The sequence below is a fragment of the Taurulus bubalis genome, assembly GCF_910589615.1.
Source record: "Taurulus bubalis genome assembly, chromosome: 10".
Classification (NCBI taxonomy): Eukaryota; Metazoa; Chordata; class Actinopteri; order Perciformes; family Cottidae; genus Taurulus; species Taurulus bubalis.
Window position 1 is genome coordinate 2,493,049 of NC_136598.1, and position 18,769 is coordinate 2,511,817.

The 18,769-nt window shown below is 47.0% G+C and overlaps 1 pseudogene across 1 annotated transcript; it reads left to right on the top strand.

Annotated features, from left to right (window-relative positions):
- The first annotated feature begins 591 nt into the window (after positions 1-591).
- On the top strand, positions 592-5,557 carry LOC306742055 (aldehyde dehydrogenase family 3 member A2-like; annotated as a pseudogene). Its single transcript has 11 exons — positions 592-612; positions 1,631-1,753; positions 1,823-2,035; positions 3,188-3,273; positions 3,538-3,746; positions 3,848-3,872; positions 4,067-4,208; positions 4,286-4,452; positions 4,548-4,728; positions 5,267-5,411; positions 5,491-5,557. The product of its transcript is annotated as an aldehyde dehydrogenase family 3 member A2-like (transcript).
- Positions 5,558-18,769: the final 13,212 nt, after the last annotated feature.

Sequence of the window (18,769 nt, forward strand, 5' to 3'; positions counted from 1 at the left end):
CTGCTTCTGTCCATCCGGGGAGAGGGATCCTCCTCTGTTGCTCTCCCTCAGGTTTCTTCCCCTTTTTTTCCCTGTGAAATGGTTTTTACTATCTTTATTGGGGGAGTTTTTCCTGATCCGATGTGATGTCCCGGGACAGGGATGTCATGTGCACAGATTGTAAAGCCCTCCGAGGCAAACTTGTATTTGTGATGTTGGGCTATTTAAAATAAACTGAATTGAATTGAATTCAGAACTTCCTCCAGGAGGCCACTTTGATGGACCCTCGCTTCAAGGGCAGACTTGTGTGCTGCTGCTGATGCCTGGGACAGGTTGTAGAAAGCAGCAATTGGCAGTGCAACAGAACAGGTATTGTATGCTCATTCTTCTTTCCCATGTGCGCCATGTTACAGTTTATATCAGGGGTGTCAAACTCAAATACACAGTGGGCCAAAATTAAAAAGATTGTACAAGTCGAGGGCCGGACTGTTCAATGTTCATTGCAAAACTTATTGAAATTAATTTATTGCACATATTGAACCTGGAACTAACAAAACTTAAGTTATTGCCTATAAAAATAACATTAAACATTAAATAAATGAAAAATCGGTTATGGCTCTATATCAGAGGTGGGCAAACTACGGCCCGCGGGGCATTTTAATTCGGCCCGCCGAGTATTATAATTATTATAACATAAAATTTAAAAAAAAAAAATATTTTAAATAATTATAAGTTATGTAAAGACCGCTTTAGTGCTTCTCCGTTCCCAAGTTCAGTTTCCCGAAGCACGATGACCACAACAGACCAGCGTTGATGTTTCTTCATGGTCCGTGTACGTTTTGTTCGTTTGTTTTTTCGTTCATTCGAATATACGGAATTACGGAAATACCATGGTTTCTTCGTTTTCTGTTTCAAACCAAAAACGGGAAAACGGAAAACCACTTCCGTTTCTCGTTTCTGACGTCTGAATCCAAAAACGAGAAAACGAGAAAACCAAACTCAGAATACGAGCCGATTCTTTTCATGTCAAAATAAAAGCCTGTACAAAATATTCTTATTTACTGTCTTCTATGATGCAAACACGTAGAAGGGTAATGTTAGAAGAACATTAATTAATCAATATAAATAAATAAACCTGCATATGTTAGCAACAGTAGTGACTACAGGCAGTTTAATATGCATGTATATATTACGTACAGAGCATGAATCAACTTTTCAATTAATCGTTGTATTGTTTAATGCAACACGGTTCGTCATATAGTTTAATCAAAATAATCTATGTGTGTGTAGAGTTGTTGCTGTTAGCATCATATCTATATTTCCACCTCATTGTACCGTTTCTTGAGTGAACACAGAACAGAGCCTCTGAGGAGACCAGAGTGCAGGTTCACCTTTCTACCAGCAGGTGGCAGTATATGTGTATACATGAAGTTACATTTACTTGTGTCTTTGTCTTTTACCTTTCGGCTTCACTCATGACGAGATTCAATACAACTGTTAAGTGCTCATTAGTGTTCCTTTGTAGGTGAGATTAATTATTTTTGTGGGAAGTTCACATTGCTGTGGCTCCCTCAACAAAAATATGTGTGGACTATTATGGAACATAATCTCTGTGGCATACAAACATTCATGATACTTGCACATACTTGAGGCCTTCCTGAGCGGCAGGACTCGGCCTCTGGAGTTCCGGCTGCAGCAGCTTCACGCCCTGCACAGGATGATCACTGAGAAGGAGGCCAAGATTTCCAGCGCTCTCAAACAGGACATCAACAGGGTGAGTGGAGACCCGGCACACCGCTGCGTGTGATCACTTAATGTGACGAGCCTGCTGGATCTCCTGCAGAGCCAGTACGACATGCCGCTCCTGGAGCTGATTGGCATTGAGAATGAGATCAAGCTGGCTTTGGAGAAGCTGGCAGTGTCGAGAGGAACCTCCTCACCATATCTGATGAGGTCTATGTGCAGCCGGAGCCACTGGGGGTGGTGCTCATCATCGGGGCCTGGAACTACCCGTGGGCTATCACCCTCCAGCCGCTGGTTGAAGCTATCGCTGCTGGTAAGGAACCGGTCTGTCTCCGGCCCCGCATGCTTCTTTAGAAGCCAAACGTAGTCTCCTGAAAATCTTCTTTTGATGAAAAATAAATAAATACAAATGATGATTCCTTTAAGAAAGATAAAAGGAAACTCATCTGCTTCATCACTTCCTTCTGCATCATAACAACAAGTAAGAACAGTAACCGCCTTTAAGTATAAAGGGAAACATTTATTATACATTTGGCCTCTATTACAATTCAAGTTCCGTCTTTTGTTATGTTTTCTATAGTATAAGAACGTTCTAATTCCATTTCTATTTTATTGGGAAAATATTATACATGTTTCGCATTATATTGAGCAATTTAAGTCATTCTTAATGTGTATTAACAGGTATGTGCATAGATAAAAATAGTTTGGCATTTTAGCCATTTTCATTCTTTTTGGGGAAAATAATGTTTTACATATACCCGTGTTTAAAAAATGAATGGATGGATATATACTTTATTCATCCCCAAGGGGAAATTTGTTGTCGAAGTAGCTGCTTACAGACACAAAAATGAAATAACAGGGACGAAAGATATGTACAGCGCAGAGTATTAATTTAGGAAATTAAATTTAAACAATAGAGAAAGTGCAAAAATGCAAAGTATGTGTAGTGTAGTAGTAGTGTGTATGCAGTTTGTAAGATTTAGGGTTATTTGATGGCAAACATAGAATATAATATTCATAATGATGTTTTCATTGTTGTATAATCACCTCAATCTAAGAATGGTTTTGTTTTTTGTTAGCTTAGAATGTGCCCTTCATATCTACATATGGAGTGGGCGCTCCTCACAAAGTCATGTTGCACCGCTGTGCTGCTACAGTAGCCCAGAAGGGACAAACCAAGCGCTCCAGAGAGTTTTGCGTTCTTCCGTTACCCGAAAGCCACCGTAACTCTCGAAACCCACAGGGAAAGAAGAGGGGAGTGGAGGAGTAGATAATAGATAGATAATACATACAATTAAATAAAATTAAACACAAGTTAATGTCTTTAAGTTCTTGTTGGTCAAACTTGTATTTTGCAGTACTCGTTAGAGAAGAATTGAACGTCAGTCTGCCGGCTCTCAGTCTCCTGCTGTCTCGTCACTCAGTGACCTCATTCCACTCACAGCAGCCCGTGTTCTCTCTCCAGGCAACGCCGCTGTAGTGAAGCCGTCAGAGCTCAGCGAGCACTCGTCCCTCCTCCTCCGGGCTCTGCTGCCTCGCTATCTGGACAAGGTCTGAACACCGGCTGCTAATGTTGATGGAATCATGTCGTCAAAAGCCTTGTACCAACACAGTACATTGCATCACATATATGTTTGACTTTGGCTAAGTGGCCTCTGTATGAGAGGACTCCCTCCATCATTCTACAAAAGCTAACATAAAGTTGACTGTTTCCAAAAAGGCTTTATATTTTCCTTAGTTACCACTTTTACATGTTTGCATATTTCATGATTTAAAAAAAAAGGTGAAAAATCTAACTTTGCTGTTCATTCCCAGGATCTGTACCCGGTCATAACGGGTGGAGCGTTGGAGACACAGGAGCTGCTCCGGCTCAGGTTTGACCACGTCTTCTACACAGGAAGCAGCACCGTGGGTAAACTGGTGATGGCGGCTGCGGCTCGCCACCTCACCCCTATGACCCTGGAGCTGGGAGGGAAGAGACCCTGCTACATCGACAAGGACTGCGACATCAGAATCGCCTGCCGGTAACAAACGACACGTTAGCTCTAAGGGGTATCTTCGGGGTAATTCTGCCTCACGTGTTATGCTGAGAATGTACTTGATGACCTGATGACTTTGACCTCAGAGGCGGCTGCTTTACTGCTACAGCCGTATGTCTGCAGTCCTGCTGAAGTCTATGTTCACTAGCACTGAACACAGTGCATCTGGGGTCTGAACATGGAGCCCATTAGCACTAAACTGAAGTGATAATGGTAAAGTGTGTGTGTATGAAATACTGAGGTGAATGATTGATTGGAAATATATTGATTTTGGTTGTCAATTGTGATTGTCAATTTCGTCGCAGGAATTTTATGGCGCCGATCCCAAATGCTCGCCCGACTACGGCCGCATCATCAACCAGCGCCATTTCATCAGAGTCATGGGTCTGATGGAGGGCTACACCCCCGTGGTGGGAGGACAGAGCGATGCCTCACAGCGCTACATCGGTACGAAGATGGAGCGAGGAGAGGAATATTTCAGAGTCAACATTTCTGTTTAATGAGCACTGTTTATGTGCATGCAGCCCCGACAGTGCTGAAGGACGTGCCCCCTCACTCCAGGATGATGCAGGAGGAGATCTTCGGGCCCTTGCTGCCGATAGTGACCGTGAGCGACATGGACGACGCCATCCGCTTCGTCAACGAGAGAGAGAAACCTCTGGCCCTCTACATCTTCTGCTCCGATAAGAAGGTGAGAGCAAACCGCAGGAGGGAGGAGATTTAAAGCAGGTTGTAACGTTTAGTGTCACTTATGTCTCTTCTTTCTTCTCCTGCTGTCTCTGGAAGGCCACGAAAAGGATGATTGAGGAGACCTCAAGTGGAGGAGTGACGGTCAATGATGTCATGATGCACTACACACTCAGCTCTCTCCCATTTGGTGGAGTCGGTAAGACTGCCTTGGAGCGCATTGTTGTCTGTGTGCTTAGTGAGGTGGACATGTATGTCATCCACCTTTACACCAGGACTCGTATGCTGATGAGACCAGTTCAATCAGGAGAGACTTGTTCCGAATTCACAATAATTTTATTCCGTTGGAATCACAATGAATAGTGCAACAATGAATAGTGCAAAGTCTTTGGCGATCGGACTCCTTTCTCCTGAAACAGGATAAACAAGGGGCAGGGACGCTGAGTTCAGACCCGGCCGAATCCCCCCTGTAGTCCGGACACTGGTGGTGGTGGTGGTGAAGAAGGGAGTTGCTGTCCTTCAGTGATGAGTGAGGAGTTGACTGCCTGCTGCCTGGAGGTGACTGGGGTGGAGGGCCCTAAGGGGGCAACCAGCACCAGTCTGTGGCCCTGTTGAATAACACTGAGGAGCTTTGGCAGATCAGAGGAAATGGGGGGAAAGCATAAAGAAGGCCCTCTGGCCACATGTGAGCCAGGGCATCTTGACCCAGAGGACTGGTCCTCTCCCTTAAGGAGAACCAGTGGAACACGGTCGAGGTGTTGTCCGACCGAAGTACATGTTTTCCTCTCAAGTATGGCAGGACATTTTTTGAGCGCTAGGTGACATTGACCTGCTCAATGAGGTCCTGAGTGGACCCCTTCCTCCGAGCTGTCCTGTTCTGCCACACTGCCCCAAACGGCAGGCGTCTGTTGTGACCACTTCCCGACGGGATGGAACCACGCCAATGGGGATACTCCTTGACAGGTATGCTCTCTCCCTCCACAGGGATAGAGCGATAAGGCAAATGCTGTGATGCCTCTACTGACCTATGCCTGTGGCACAGGCCGAGGCTGTTCAGCCACTTCTGCAAAGAGGCGCAGCGACAGCAAGCCCAAAGGAACGACAGCTAAGGCCGTTTGTCGATTTGCCCAATAGGCAAAGAAAGAGGATGTAGGGCAACTTGCCCGTCCAATTGGAAAAGGGGAAGGGTGCGGAGGTGTCGTCCACACACTGGGACAACGGACGGGCCCTCACAGTGGCTGTATCCAGAGCTACACCAATGAAGGTTATGCTCTGAGAAGGGCTCAGAGAGCTCTTCCCTGTGTTCACCTTGAGCAGCAGTGACACCCTCTGTGAATACTTGTGGGTAGAGGGAGAGTCCGAAAGGAAGTCCCCTGGTTTGGAGGTTGTCTGGGGGGCACGCGCTGGAAGAGTTGCGTTTGGGAGCGGCTCTGCCTCTCAGCGAGATGCTGAGGCCGTTGGTGGCTCTTGCGGAGCCGACATGGAGACCCTGCTGCTGTATTGTAAGCCTGGGAAAGCAGGTCATCTGTGACCACAAGGGTACCTGACAGCCGGCCTCAACTATGCGAGACGCAATAGTTAGCGAATCCTTCAGGCACTGGAGCTGCGCCGTCAGTCCCCTCCAATATAGCTTTGCTCAGGACTCTTTGCTTGGCATCTTCTGACTCACACTGAAGCTTTGCACACGTCGTAAGACACGTCCATGTACAGATGCTCAGACGCGGAAGTGGAAACCATATCCGCCAGATTTGAAACCTCTGTGACGTATTATTGTGATGATATAATTTTATTAAAAACTTAAACGCCTGCCTGCCCGCATCGCCGCGGGCCCCGCCCCCAGAGGGTTAATGAAGCCTCACTGATCGTGATTGTTAGATTCGATTTATGGAATCAACTAATTTATACATTTGAGGGGTGAGAGCTGCGGTGGAGGAACACATCAATGGACAAATGGAAAATACTGGAACAAATAAGGGATTTAAAATAATAATTATAAAATTAAATGTAGTGTTAACTTAAAGCCCGTTGAGTGTTTTACAAGTACAGGTCCATTTTACCATTCATTACATGTTAAGCTAAAAAGGCTTTACTAAAAGCTACTCTAAAATATTCTGTCCAACATAAACTAAATGGTGGGAGGCAGACTACACAGTGCTACCAGGTCCTCACCTCAGGTTCAACACAGCAATGGTGCAGCCTGCACTCTTATCCCAGTGTTACATGCATGCAGGAGGTGTAGGGATCTCACCCGAACAATAGCACTCTGCCTCAAAAACTAACCAATACCAAAAAGATAAGAATCAATGATAAACTAAATGCTGACAAAAGCAACAACTGAAAACCTCTTGACAAAAGAAAGTGACACTAACTGATAGTTCAACTCAACACAATAGTCAACACTAAAGGGTCAGGCAACCGACAACACGAGCACACACTGCTTGAGTAGAGAACACAACACACTGCTATCTGGCCCACGGGGACCGTCTGTCTGGCCCTCACACACTGGTGTCCACCGTGGCACTAATCACTCGCACGCTGCAGCTGGTCGGCAGGAACAAGTGGGCACCTGAATGGAGACTGGGGGACGAGAGAGAGAGAGAGAGCACAGAGAAAACTGGTACTAACATATGCTGTCACTCAGACAGCACGACAAAGATGGCTTCTAAAAGTTCAGAGTTATTAAAGGGGGCTGCATTTCATGAATGTTGACCTGCTAACTGATTACATTAAATGCAAACCTGTAACACACAAAGACACCACAGAGACCATGAAGGACCAAGGCCATGCCAACAGATGCCTGTTAGGGGATTGGTTGGGGGCCAGCCTTAGAGCTGCGTTCAGCGCACTACACCCTATGATTGGATTACTTGGGGAGAATAAAGGGGTGGGGTTTGCAGCAAATGACCAATCACAAACAATGAGAGATCAGCTGTGGACAGACAGAAGTACACACGCATTATACTTAGACCACAAATGCAGATTGACACGGGGAGCAAAAGGATGATTAGGCTTATTAGCAATCAGGTGTGTGAGCATGAATCCCTCCTCAATGATTGTGTGTACAAAATGTGTGTATGTTTATTGATCTTTATGATATTTTCATGATTTTATGATAAGGCCTATTTATATATTTGATTGTAACCTGTATGTTTATTGCTTTTTATGATGTTTTTGTTATAACCATTTCTTTCCTTTAGTGATGGCTTGTCATATCTGGCCACAGGGACTACGGTTGAAATGTAGCCTTAGCTAAGACTGACACATTTACCCCTGGGTTGATTGATGTGTACGGTCCCTGTTCAAATAAATAAAAAAAATGAAAAATGAAATGAAAAATGATAAACAGTGATTTCAATAATGAAATTTCCAAAACAAAACTAACTTGACAGGTGAGTACAATTGTAGTAACACAAAATCTAAGCGCCAAAACAGAACCAGGTAAGTCAGCCATGTGCACAAGGAAAACAGGAAGACAACAGACAGAGGACAGGACTACAAACACACAGGAAACTAATCAGACAACAAGACACAGGAGGCGGGATGACAGCTGATTGGTGGAAGAAACACAAGGAAGCAGAGCGAGGATGACGAGACTAATACAACACAGGTTCAGAGAAGCATACAGTGTGTGGTTACTAGATAGCAGCAGAGAACTAAAGGAGAAAAATATGGTGACTTTACGTTCCACATGTTGAAATGAGTGACTTTTCTATCAAGTTAAAAGAAAAATCTAAAGAAATATCCTCTAAGTACTGAACTACACTGACCATAAGAGGTGAAGATGGAGCATTTTGTGTTTTATACAGTCTATATAAACCACAGCATCCCAAATGACAGTTTTAACACATCATGGCAAATATGTGCTGGTCCCATTTTTCCCAGATTACTGGGCAAAATGCACTCAAGGCCTTTTAAGTCCTTTAGGCTAGTGATCCATTATTACCCTTACGGCGCTCCCTGTTCCTTAAAGATGCTCTAAACTGTCAACTTCACTTAGCCGGTCTGGGGATATTCAGTTGGGAACCAGCAAAAGGAAGCAGCTGCCATCTCAGCACCCTGATTCAGCTCTAAAGGGCTCTTCCATGTAGCTCCTAGAGGCCTAAATAAATGACATAACTGCAGTGGAGTCAGATTGTTGACCGAGTCTGGACATTAAATTATTTAGAGACACCAGTTCATGACGTCGACCGGAAATCAATGTATTGTTAGACTTTTCATATTTGCAGCTCTTTTAGTGGAGACTAAAAAGCTCCGATCAGTAAAGATTTGTCCTGCCTGTTACCACAGTCATCTCATGAATCAGTAAGGGTTTGATGATCAAACGCTAACAGGTGACCAGTCAAGCAGACCACTGTCCAACAATAAGGGGGCGTGTCTAGCATTAAGACACTTCCTGGAAGCATGCTCTCGTGAGTCAAAGCTCATGGCTCCTCAGATCCGAGAGCAGAAAGAAGAGCTTTGAGACGGCCGTCAATATGGCGGCTAAGAACTTCCTGTTTGAGGAGACGACAAGAGATTTGGGATGAACCGAGTGACTTCATTAGATGTTCTAAATTAACCGTGCTTTGTGTGTTTGACAGTTTACAAGAGCACAGTCTCTCCCTTTTGCCATCAGTACACCAGATTGAAGGTTTCTTTTTAAATATTTCCCCTTCAGATCCCATCTTCGGTGGAGCTTCAGAATCTGTGACCAATTAGGACATTCAGTCGTGGGTTTGTGTCTCGTTGGATTTCAGGCATAGAAAAGAGTAAACCAGTGTGCTGAGACACTAACACGTTTATTGTGGTTTGCATTGACACAAAGTTAATGTCTACACAGTAAACTCAAGCGGGTCGTGCAGGCTGATGCAGCCGTCCATCATCTCACGTAGTGGCACTCCACTCCAATGACGGCACTCTGGCTCCTCGTGATGTGACTCCTGCCGGACACTTTGGGGTCGTAGATCAGCGCAAAGGCATAAATTAAGTTATCCTCGGTCATCTAAGAGAGAGAGAGAATTACCAATTAACATTTGACTGAAACTACAACACCAAAGCATTAAATGAACTAAAACCTCACCACTCGTTTGCTGCCACAGTTGTGCAGCTCATATTCAAAGACCAGCACATGAGCCCAGTCGTCGATCTCAGTGGGGGAACAGCCACCAAGTGTGATGTCCTCTGGGTTTATCAGCTTGCCAAGGCCCAGCAAGTCCTGGCTCACTTCCACCTGGATCCTGCTTTCCCCACACCTCACAGCAACGCGGTTGTCAGTCTCTGGTCGCCGCAGTTCAAAGTCAACAGGGCTCACCGTCACCGAATCCACTGGATCTTCTGGAAACCTCCAGGACAGAGAGTCCACCACCGGCTGGAGCTGCCTAGCCCGGAACATGGCAGCTTGTTGAGTAGACTTCCTGGAGGGCTCTCTCTCAGGCGCTGCTGCTGGCTCGACATCAACTCCCATGTAGTTTGGTGCTCTCATTCTGAGGAATCTAGCAGCACTGAAGCTGACACACACAAGCACAAACCCCAACACGAGAAGCTGGCTGGACTTCATTGTTGCAAACACAGAACGGTCGACGCTGTTTCCTCCAGCACGGTCACTGCAGGCTGAAATAGGCAGTGGCTCCTCCCTCTGACTCGTTAGCTGGATCGCTTTGCACACGTGTAGATCTCAAAGCTGCACAGGCCTTACTAATTAGGAGACGCCAATGTATGGTCACAAGGGAAGAGACGTGACATAACAAATAATAATACAACTTTATCGTTTGACAACTAATCACCTTACTAATTAGGAGACACCAACGTATATGTAACTATTGTTATAGTTACTCTTATTGAGAAATGTAATGGAGTAGAAGTACAAAGTAGCACCAAATAAACAACATCTCAATATGTTAACAGCAGTTGAATACATGTACTTAATTGTTCAGACGATTATTAAAACCGCAATGTGACGCTTTGCTACGAGACAAAGCACAACTCTTTTGAGCAAACATACCGACTCACATCCCAAATGAAGGAACAGAATCTAAGAGCCAAAATGATCAGAATCCTAACATTCATTCACTGACCCATAATGTCAACAGGGAGAATAGAGCTGAAACAAATGGTTTGAATAACAGATATAGTCCCTCACACACATTTTATAAGAGAACAATATAATGTCCTGGCTTTTTTGGTCGACATCACTAGACGCCTGAATTAACTGACTTTAAAGCTACAGGGCAAAGACAATTAAGTTACATTTATTATTGTAAAATTAGTACTTTATTTTAAGATAAACATTTTTCAAAACCTTTCAGTAATGTTTTTTTTTTCATTTTTAAATCCAGCCCTTATTGTGATTGAAGTGAGAGAAGAATATTTATTTTTTTATTTAGAGTATTTATAATTCATCCAGTTAAATTTGAAAACTGCTAATAACTATTGAGATATTTATTTGATTTAACAGTTAGTTATTGACTTCATACAGACATTGAAAGAACTGCTAGGCTACTTAAATACATATGGGACTAAATCATAGTGAAAGTTAGACATTGTGATGTTCCGGACCTTTGCATGAGGACATTTTCTCAAACTGGACCTTGTTGAACATTAGTTGAATACCCCTGGAATAAAGCTTACCAGGGTCCCCTGAAATGGACGGCAACTCAGTCACAGGGGATGGAGTCCAGTCGCTTACGTTTCTCCTGTGGGTTTTAATCATCTGCTGCTTTTCCCTTTTCTGCTTCAGAGACAACGTCCTCCACAGATTGAGAGCTTTCCAAATATATATATTACCCATGGTAACTGAAGACCTAACAACTTCTGTGTCTTTTCCTCAAAGGCTGGAGTCTGAGTGAACTGCCCCCAAGTGTTTAAAGCTGTGGTTTTGATGGAGTACCATTGTGATGTCAGTGTTCCGGAATATGCAAATTAGTGTCGGGTAAATTGCGTATGGACAGTAAAGATGGTTATCCACTTAGTACACTCATACAAAGCATAAAGTACTATGTGTACAAGCATACACTACTTAAAATCATAATTAGGCCCAAGGTGGGGACATTTATTCTCTTCTTTAACCCATCCTCAGTAATTAAGGAGCAGTGGGCAGCCTCGTGAAGCAACTGGGGGGAACCAGAGATCGAACCGGCTACCTTGTGGTTTCAGGACGACCACTGCCCACACGCTACAGCCGCAGTTATGTTAAAATGCCTACAAATTAATGCAAGTTATTGCATTAATTTGTAGGCATTTTGAGTGGCTTCGTAGCTGCTTTGTGGTTCAGAGCATCAGAGTCCGTGACCAAGTTAGGCCATTCAGATGAGTTTGTGTCTTGTAGACTTACGAGCATAGAGCAGAGTAAACCAGTGTGCTGAGACATTAACACGTTTATTGTGGTTTGCATTGACCAAGTTAATGTCTACACAGCAAACTCAAGCGGGTCGGGCAGGCTGATGCAGCCGTCCATCATCTCACGTAGTGGCACTCCACTCCAATGACGGCACTCTGGCTCCTCGTGATGTGACTCCTGCCGGACACTTTGGGGTCGTAGATCAGCGCAAAGGCATAAATTAAGTTATCCTCGGTCATCTAAGAGAGAGAGAATTACCAATTAACATTTGACTGAAACTACAACACCAAAGCATTAAATGAACTAAACCTCACCACTCGTTTGCTGCCACAGTTGTGCAGCTCATATTCAAAGACCAGCACATGAGCCCAGTCGTCGATCTCAGTGGGGGAACAGCCACCAAGTGTGATGTCCTCTGGGTTTATCAGCTTGCCAAGGCCCAGCAAGTCCTGGCTCACTTCCACCTGGATCCTGCTTTCCCCACACCTCACAGCAACGCGGTTGTCAGTCTCTGGTCGCCGCAGTTCAAAGTCAACAGGGCTCACCGTCACCGAATCCACTGGATCTTCTGGAAACCTCCAGGACAGAGAGTCCACCACCGGCTGGAGCTGCCTAGCCCGGAACATGGCAGCTTGTTGAGTAGACTTCCTGGAGGGCTCTCTCTCAGGCACTGCTGCTGGCTCGACATCAACTCCCATGTAGTTTGGTGCTCTCATTCTGAGGAATCTAGCAGCACTGAAGCTGACACACACAAGCACAAACCCCAACACGAGAAGCTGGCTGGACCTCATTGTTGCAAACACAGAACGGTCGACGCTGTTTCCTCCAGCGCGGTCACTGCAGGCTGAAATAGGCAGTGGCTCCTCCCTCTGACTCGTTAGCTGGATCGCTTTGCACACGTGTAGATCTCAAAGCTGCACAAGCCTTACTAATTAGGAGTAAGGCCTGTCAATATGTTAACTGCTGTTAACATATTGAGATGTTTTTTATTTTGTGGTACTTTGTACTTCTACTCCATTATATTTCTCAATAAGAGTAACTATAATAATAGTTACATATACTTTGGCGTCTCCTAATTAGTAAGGCCTGTGCAGCTTTGAGATCTACACGTGTGCAAAGCGATCCAGCTAACGAGTCAGAGGGAGGAGCCACTGCCTATTTCAGCCTGCAGTGACCGTGCTGGAGGAAACAGCACACTGGTTTACTCTGCTCTATGCTCGTAAGGCTACAAGACACACACTCTCACCTGAATGGCCTAACTTGGCTAACCAGCAGTGGTGTATAAGTACTCAAAAGCCATACTTGAGTAAAAGTAAAGATACCTTATCACTCCCCCCAGGAAATACATAATAATGCCTTGTGGTTCTTATGGTACTGATGGATTATTTATTCTTCAACTCGCCTCTGTCAACATCACCGTCGAACTGTTTAAAGACATTACGCTCGTTCGTTAGAGCTGCGCCTCGCCTGTAATCCAGACGAGAGCAGCGGCCGCAGCAGGAGGCGTTGACAAAAAACTGCAATCAAGTCGGTCAGCTGTCAGCTGTGTATACGCAGGAAGTCACAGAAAAAAGTTCCTTCCTGTTAGTTCCCAACTTTTGTTTACTTGTAGGTTACAGATCACGTTTAGATTTATGTGTTTATAAATATATATTTATGTAAAAATGAGTGTGTAGCTGCATCCTTTGGTCTTTTGATGTCTGCCTGTGAAATACATTACTAGTAGTTTTGATGTGTGTTGTATAAATACGATTTTGTATTAACAACAACACAATAAATGTTTTTAGATCAAACATGAGACTAATAGTCAATAATCCAGCGTTAAGTATTACAACTACACATAAAATAAGAATTTTCTACAACACGTGGTGTTTGCTGTCAGATCTAAGAGCCAATCAGCTCTCTGATGTGGCGACAGCCAGGCGTTTCCCATCATGCACTGGGCCACGCAGTCGTTGGAAAGCAACTGCGGCGGCTGACTCTGAAATCGACGGCGACTTAGTCTCGTGAGAGTATCGTTGACCACGTGTGCATGACGTCAGAGCAAGTTGGGAGCAAGTCAGACACAAATCTAACCGGCATGCATTGCGCGCCGATCGATTCTGCGCAGAACTGGCTCATCTCGAACGAGCCTATTTTAACATACAAAACAAGTTGGCGTTCACGTAACACGATAAACAGTTTGCACGTAAATATGCGCGCCGAACATTAACATAACGAACATACCTCGCTGGCTGCACACAACCGAGCGGGAAATGGGCCCACTTGGAAAACAATAATACTTGAAATGACCACTTTGTCACTTTAACTTTTAACTTTTAAAACCTCTACCGCTGCACGTGTCTTTCTTCAGGAGCTTGTCACAACTAAATGGTCCCAGCACAAACATAGGACGTAAAAATGGTTCCTATCACATGTAAATAGAAAACTAAATCAATATACAAGAAACAAGGTGCAAATAATAAGTAAACAAGCCTATTAAATAATCCATCCATCCATCCATTATCAGCCGCTTATCCGGTGTCGGGTCGCGGTGGCAGCAGGTTCAGCAGGCCGACCCAGGCTTCCCTCTCACCCGCAACACTTTCCAGCTCATTCTGGGGGACCCGAGGCGTCCCAAGGCCAGCCGGGAGATATAATCTCTCCAGCGTGTTCTTGGTCTTCCCCGGGGCCTCCTACCAGTTGGACGTGCCTGGAAAACCTCTAATGGGAGGCGTCCAGGAGGCATCCTGACGAGATGCCCGAACCACCTCAGCTGACTCCTTTCGACACGAAGGAGCAGCGGCTCGACTTCAAGCTCCCCCCTGATGTCCGAGCTCCTTACCCTATCTCTAAGGCTGAGCCCGGCCACCCTACGGAGGAAGCTCATTTCGGCCGCTTGTATCCGAGACCTCGTTCTTTCGGTCACGACCCAGAGTTCGTGGCCATAGGTGAGGGTCGTAACTTAGACCGACCAGTAAACTGAGAGCTTTGCCTTCTGGCTCAGCTCCTCTTCACCAGGACGGACCGGTACAGCGCCTGTTTTACTGCTGCAGCCGCACCGATCCGTCTGTCGATCTCCCGCTCCACCTTACCCTCACTCAGGAACAAGACCCCGAGATACTTGAACTCCTTCACTTGGGGTAGGCAGTTTGTCCCCACCTGGAGGGAGCAATCCACCGATACGTTCTCCTATATTTATCGTGACCGAGCGAAGAAGGATGTTGCGTGGCGGGCAATTTCGGAGGACGTGGGAGTACCTGGTAAGTTTTGATTGTATGTATATGCTTTTATTCAAGCTATTTATTGTACTTTACTATGAACCAACCGCCGGCATATGTCTTTCATGGCAGAGGACATTTGCCGCCGAAAATGGAAGAACCTGAGAGACACATACCTGAAGGAAAGGAGAAGGGAGAAGGGGGGTCAGAGAAGTGGCAGTGCAGCACAGGGGAATAAAAAGTGGAGGTACTCTGCGGTCCTGTCGTTCCTCGACCCCTTTATTACTCCGCGGGAGACGAGCGTGAATATGGGGCGGAGGGTCGAGGAAGTCCGGACCGCAGAGTCCGTACCAGAAAGCCTCGAGAGAGCAGGTTCATCTACAGACAGGGCAGGTCAGTCGAGAAGTGAAGACGCAACATCACAGTCTGGTTAGGAAAAAGATGCATGTGTCTGAAGAAGTAACACTAGACTAAAGTGTCTGCTATTGTTCATCTGTCATGTCTTGTAAATTAAACACAATTCAGATCACCTTTCTGTTGCTTGTAAAAGCTATGTTCAGTCAAGTGCTTACATTCTAGTTTAATCCTCCAGAGACCAGGGTACAACACTTTTTTTAAACAAGTTTTAACATGGGTTCTAACATTGTTTTATTAATATTTAACATAACAATATATATAATATTGATAATATTTATATTTTGAACCAGATCTGTCAGATAACCAAGAGGCAGAGCCTCAAAGTCCTGGTCCTCCTCCTCTTGCATCTTCTCCTTCTGTGTCTCCTCGTCCTGTGTCTCCTCCTCCTGGTCCTTCCTGTCCTGCGTCTCCTCGTCCTCGTCCTGTGTCTCCTCGTCCTGCGTCTCCTCGTCCTGGTCCTTCCCGTCCTGCGTCTCCTCGTCCTGCGTCTCCTCGTCCTCGTCCTGCGTCTCCTCGTCCTGCGTCTCCTCCTCCTGGTCCTTCCCGTCCTGCGTTTCCTCGTCCTGGTCCTGCTTCTCCTCGTCCTGCGTCTCCTCGTCCTGCTTCTCCTCGTCCTGCGTCTCCTCGTCCTCGTCCTGCTTCTCCTCGTCCTGCGTCTCCTCGTCCTGGTCCTGCTTCTCCTCGTCCTGCGTCTCCTCGTCCTGGTCCTTCCCGTCCTGCGTCTCCTCGTCCTCGTCCTGCTTCTCCTCGTCCTGCGTCTCCTCGTCCTGGTCCTTCCCGTCCTGCGTCTCCTCGTCCTGCTTCTCCTCGTCCTGGTCCTTCCCGTCCTGCGTCTCCTCGTCCTGCTTCTCCTCGTCCTGCTTCTCCTCGTCCTCCTTCTCTTCGTCCTGGTCCTTCCCGTCCTGCTTCTCCTCGTCCTGCTTCTCCTCGTCCTGCTTCTCCTCGTCCTGCGTCTCCTCGTCCTGGTCCTTCCCGTCCTGCGTCTCCTCGTCCTGCTTCTCCTCGTCCTGCGTCTCCTCGTCCTGGTCCTTCCCGTCCTGCGTCTCCTCGTCCTGCGTCTCCTCGTCCTGGCCCTTCCCGTCCTGCGTCTCCTCGTCCTGGTCCTTCCTGTCCTGCGTCTCCTCGTCCTGCGTCTCCTCGTCCTGGTCCTTCCCGTCCTGCGTCTCCTCGTCCTGGTCCTTCCCGTCCTGCGTCTCCTCGTCCTGCGTCTCCTCGTCCTGGTCCTTCCCGTCCTGCGTCTCCTCGTCCTGCTTCTCCTCGTCCTGGTCCTTCCCGTCCTGCGTCTCCTCGTCCTGCTTCTCCTCGTCCTGCGTCTCCTCGTCCTGGTCCTTCCCGTCCTGCGTCTCCTCGTCCTGCGTCTCCTCGTCCTGGTCCTTCCCGTCCTGCGTCTCCTCGTCCTGCGTCTCCTCGTCCTGGTCCTTCCCGTCCTGTGTCTCCTCGTCCTGCGTCTCCTCGTCCTGGTCCTTCCCGTCCTGCGTCTCCTCGTCCTGGTCCTTCCCGTCCTGCGTCTCCTCGTCCTGCGTCTCCTCGTCCTGGTCCTTCCCGTCCTGCTTCTCCTCATCCTGCTTCTCCTCGTCCTGCGTCTCCTCGTCCTGGTCCTTCCCGTCCTGCGTCTCCTCGTCCTGCTTCTCCTCGTCCTGCTTCTCCTCGTCCTGGTCCTTCCCGTCCTGCGTCTCCTCGTCCTGCGTCTCCTCGTCCTGCGTCTCCTCGTCCTGGTCCTTCCCGTCCTGAGTCTCCTCGTCCTGCGTCTCCTCGTCCTGGTCCTTCCCGTCCTGCGTCTCCTCGTCCTGGTCCTTCCCGTCCTGCGTCTCCTCGTCCTGCGTCTCCTCGTCCTGGTCCTTCCCGTCCTGCGTCTCCTCGTCCTGCTTCTCCTCGTCCTGGTCCTTCCCGTCCTGCGTCTCCTCGTCCTGCTTCTCCTCGTCCTGCGTCTCCTCGTCCTGCGTCTCCTCGTCCTGGTCCTTCCCGTCCTGCGTCTCCTCGTCCTCGTCCTGCTTCTCCTCGTCCTGGTCCTTCCCGTCCTGCGTCTCCTCGTCCTGCGTCTCCTCGTCCTGGTCCTTCCCGTCCTGTGTCTCCTCGTCCTGCGTCTCCTCGTCCTGCGTCTCCTCGTCCTGGTCCTTCCCGTCCTGCGTCTCCTCGTCCTGGTCCTTCCCGTCCTGCGTCTCGTCGTCCTGCGTCTCCTCGTCCTGGTCCTTCCCGTCCTGCGTCTCCTCGTCCTGCGTCTCCTCGTCCTGGTCCTTCCCGTCCTGCGTCTCCTCGTCCTGCGTCTCCTCGTCCTGCGTCTCCTCGTCCTGTGTCTCCCCGTCCTGTGTCTCCTCATCCTCCGTCTCCTCGTCCTGCGTCTCCTCGTCCTTTTTTGGTATGACTATAATTTATGCATTCATGGTATGTATTTCACTGACAAATATTCATTTGACAAGCTATTGTAGTGATGGTGTTTCCATTTCATACAGGAAGAAGAAGGGCCGAGATTCAGGAGCTCCTCATCACTGCTCAGAGGAAAAATGCCGCTCCTTAATGATACTACAGGTGCTAATAGTAGTAGTTTTTGATTGATATGGCTTCAGATGCTATCATGAATGATAAACATAAATGCTGGTGAGTTTACATAAGTTATATAGTATGTAGATATGTATGTACATAAACAAACACATGGCTGCCGTTGTCACGCCGGAGCACTAATGAAAGAACCCAAATGCACGACCCGAGGCAGAGAGTAAAGTTCACAAGGATTCCTTTATTGATAAAGGTAATATTGCAACAGGATAGAGTCTCTGGAGAAGGACCGCCGAAGGTTCTCCCGATGTAACTGGGGAGGGACTGAGGCCGGTCGGCAAGGCTCTGACCCGCTGTGGTGAGAGCAGCTGTCTCACTCAGGGGAGAGTAGAATCGTCAACGTAACAGTCCAGGGTCATTCACAGGAAGGCAGTCAAACTCGGCAGAGGTACAGGCAGGGATCGGGCTTACTCGGAAACGAAGGGACGTCGGAATCAGAACAGGATATCAGGCAGGAAAAACGCTGGTAAGTTGACTCACAGGTGAAGAAAAACGAACTGGCAACGAGACAAGTGAAGCACAGAGTATATATACACACTGGGAGGGGAGTTAACGAGACACAAGTGAAACACATCAGGGCAGGGAGAGGTAATCACATATGAGGAAGTAAAGACAGCAGACATGACACAGGAGGATGATTTCAAAGTAAAACAGGAAGTGACAGGACAACAAAAATAAAAGCACTACCGTCTAGTGACGGTTGTGACAGCCGTATCTGTGTATAATATGGATTACGTTAATTTGAGTATTGTTGGAGACCAGATTGATGGATCCAAACTTTATTAAGAAATCACAAAATGTAAAAGTGGCTTTCTTGATGTCTTGTGGACGGACCA